A 4,050-nucleotide genomic window follows, 5' to 3' on the forward strand; every position below is an offset into this window, starting at 1 on the left:
TGCTCTCAACTTCTTGGCAAAACCGTGCTCATCTCCCTTTTGCACAGCCTCTCTTCTGGTGACCTCTAGGTGTTGCGATTTTGGAGTTTTTCAAACCTGTTTTTGTGCTCAAAGCCAACCCCAAGCCGGTATTTCTTTTTTCCCTATAGATCTCTCCTCTCTCTCACTTTCTCTGCATTTTTTTTAATGGGTATTTATTTATTTCTTCTTCTTCTTCTTTTCTTTTCTTTCTTTCTTCTTCTCATTGGAAGATTTCTTTCAATTTCATATGTTCCTCTCCATCTTTTGCGTCGTTCCCTCTTCCACTCGGTTTATGTTTTTCCTTGTAATTTTTTTTTTCTGCAAAGTTATATATATATATATATATATTTCTATTGCAACACATGCTTCTACTTTGTTTTGCTTGGGGTTTTATTACTACAATTTGAGTAGATTTTCAATGGTGTCGCTGGTTTTTGTTGGGTATAAACTATAAAGAATATCGATGGGTGCGGAGTAGAATTTAAGAAGATTTGGATATTTTCTTTTGTGGAGTTGTGAATGGAGAAAAGGTTGTTGTGGCTATTGCTAATTTGGTTGAGTTGGTGGTTGTTTAGTTTGCATTAATGTGCTGATATTTGATGTGGAATTATGAATTTTAATTAATTAGATCGAAGTGGAGATTGTTGGTCTTTAACACTTAGTGTATATTTATTTTTATGAATAGGTGACCAGGCTAAAAGAGGTCGAATTCAAGGCATTGATAATATGCTACAAAAATCAGGTAAGTGGGGTTCCTATGCTAGATTTGCATAAAAAGAAATAAATGAATTGAGGTTGGTTTGTAAAATGGGCATTATTATGTTTTTAAAAGAAAATATGAAAATAACCTTAATATATGTGTTTTGCATTCACTCATGAAAAATCTATATGAAAGAGAAAAATGATTTTTGACATGAATAGTGTAGGCGACATGTTTATGAAATGTGCAAAAGAGTGAATATGATATTCAAGATTTTTTTTATACATTTTTTTTGTTTTGAAAATAGCCGGTAACCACTCTCGGCGTGGTCCCGACCCAAGTTTATTAAAAACCCTCACTTATGGCGGATGGATACCTTAGGAACAAACAATGTTATAACATCAAAACCAGCAAAGAATAAAACCGCCACTTATGAAAACCAAAACTAAACCACCTATATACAAAACGAGGGGAGACCCTACTTATCCAAGCAAAGAATTCCCTTAAGAGGACAAGGTAGTGATGACCCTCCTTCATAAACCACACTTTTTCCCATTTACCCCTCCCTAGCAAGAAAATCAGCTGCACCATTCCCTTCCCTATACTGGTGCATCACCATAAAATTTACCCCTTCTAAGTTAGCCACTAAATCCTCGCAAAAATCCCAAGGGTATCATAGCGTGCATACTTTTTTCCAAAGCCAGTCCACCACAATAAGCGAGTCAGATTCAATTATCACATTCAAAAGGCGAAGCCGTTTACACAACCGAATACCTTCCAATAATGCTTTAAGTTCAGCGCTATTATTCGTGCCATGCTCGAAAGTACTAGAAAAAGCCACAAGCACGTTACCACGGTAATCCTGAATAATTCCCCCACCTACTGAGTTGCCCAGATTTGCCTTGCAACTACCATCACAGTTGAGTTTAACCCATCTGGTAGGGGGCTTGTTCCATGTCACATACCTGCTTGGTCTTGCATGCATGGGATGATGTAGAATATTGAGCTCCTGTATTAATTCCATGTCCATTGTTGACATATAACGAACTGCCTTATGATTTTCTACAATAGCACTAGCCCAGTGCCTTATTTGTCTCCACACTTGTTCCACGGTTTGTTGAACCCCATCCATTCTTGCCTTACATCTCCTTTTCCATAGGCACCATGTTATCACACTCGGCATTACCCCAAATAGAAGACCTTTGATGAAAGATTTTTTGGCATAAACAAACCAGCTTGATACTCTGTTTTTCCAAGGGATACTCATGTTGAAAGGTGCCCCCAGCAGTACACTAGCTCAGCGCCAGATTTCTGATGCTATCTCACCTGAAGAGAGGATGTGATCACAATTTTGCTGGGGCCCTTCTCATACAATAATCACATGTCGAAGCCATCGCAATACCTTTCGCTTGAACACTTGCATCTACAAGCAAACATTTGAACTAGGCTTTCCATACACAAATGGAAATTCTCTTTGGAATTAAGGGATGCCAAAACCAGTCACTCCACTCTAAGCTTTCACCATGCTTCCTTATTGCCTCCCAAGCTGTTTTGGTAGAAAAGTTACCATCAGCTGTTGGCTTCCATATATGCACGTCCTCACCTCTTTTTCCAGGCTGAATCTTGAGCAATATCTCCCTCGTTCTTTCAGCTCTTACAAGTTACCATAATGCAGCAGAATCCGATTGTTTTGATCCCAACACTCTCGAATGCTCAATTTAGTATTAATTATGCCCGCCTACCGATAAAGGACCAAAAGAAAGCCACCGGTCAAACCAGAAAGAGGAATTTCCTCCTCGCACCAAGACTGTCATATTTTCCATAACTTCCGGAATGGCAGCCAACATCAATCCCCAAAATCGTGAATCATTGGGACGTTCCTTCCAAGCTAGAATATGCTATGTCGACAGTATTTGGCCTTGAAAAAATCTGCCCATAAATTATTAGAAGTAATCAATCTAAATGCAAGCTTTATATATAAAGATTTCTGGACTTTCTTGAGGTCTCGCACCCCCAATCCCCCTTCTGAGACTAGTTTGCAAACCTTCCCCCAATATAGCCAATGGACTTTTCTTTTACCTTCCACCTCGCCCCACCAAAAAGTTATCAAGAGAGAATTGATACAAGATATAATACTTATCGGGATAGAAATAATGAACATTAAATGTTTCGGCGTGCTAGCTAAAACATGTCTGAGCAAAATTAATCTTCCACCTAGCAAAAGCAATTTAAGTTTCCACCCGGCAATTTTTGCTTGTATCTTATCCACTAGTGACTCCATCATTCGAGAAGTTAACTTGCTTGAAACCAAGGGCACACCCAAATACGTCACTGGGATCTTGCCTTCCGTGAATCCGGTACTTCTTAATAAACTTCTTTTACGAGCTGGGCTAATATGTTTTGACAAGAAAATTGCTGACTTGGCTTTGCTGATTTTTTGACCCGACCACCTCTCATAAGTCTCAAGAACCTGCATTATATTTTTAATCAACCTCTTCCCTCCATTGGCAAAGATAAGGATATCATCCACATATAATAAATGAGACACTGTAGGCGGCCCAATTGGATGATAAAATTTCCCAATGCAACCCTTCTCAAAATTTTGCCGAAGTAATCTTGTTAAGATCTCTTCCATGATAATAAATAATAACGGAGAGAGGGGATCCCCTGGGTGCAAGTCTCAGCCTGATTGAAAAAAACCCTTTGGAGTTCCGTTCATCATCATTGAGAACCACGAGCCCTCCACAAAATTTTTTATAAGATTGCAAAAATTCTGAGCAAACCCAAACGACTTCAGTACCTCCAAAAGAAAACTCTAATTCACCCTATCGTATGCCTTAGCCATATCCAGTTTCACCATCACATTACCTCCCGTCCTTTTCTTATGCAAATAATGGACCATTTTCTGTACCAGCATAATATTTTCAAAGATGCTATGCCCCGCCCCAGGATAAAAGCTTCTTGCTCATGTGAGACCAGCTTATCAACAACATTAGTGAGTCAAAAAACAATAATCTTCGAAAAAAATTTATAAGCCATGGAACAAAGACTAATAGGGTGAAATTTGTCAAAGCTCGAAGGATTAACCACCTTCGAAATCAGAATAATAAAAGAGGAAGAATAAAACCTGGACAAAGGAGCACCCAGGAAAAAATATTTTGCAGCTTCCAAGAGGTCATCCTTTACAATATCCCAACAAGCCATATAGAATTCAGATCCAAATCCATTGGGTCCCGGGCTGCTCTCTTTCAGAATAGAAAAAATCGCTCGTTTGACTTCCTCCTCTATTGGTACCGCGCATAATAAATCATTTTCAGCCCCCAAAATTT

The sequence above is a fragment of the Carya illinoinensis genome, chromosome 4, assembly GCF_018687715.1.
Source record: "Carya illinoinensis cultivar Pawnee chromosome 4, C.illinoinensisPawnee_v1, whole genome shotgun sequence".
Classification (NCBI taxonomy): Eukaryota; Viridiplantae; Streptophyta; class Magnoliopsida; order Fagales; family Juglandaceae; genus Carya; species Carya illinoinensis.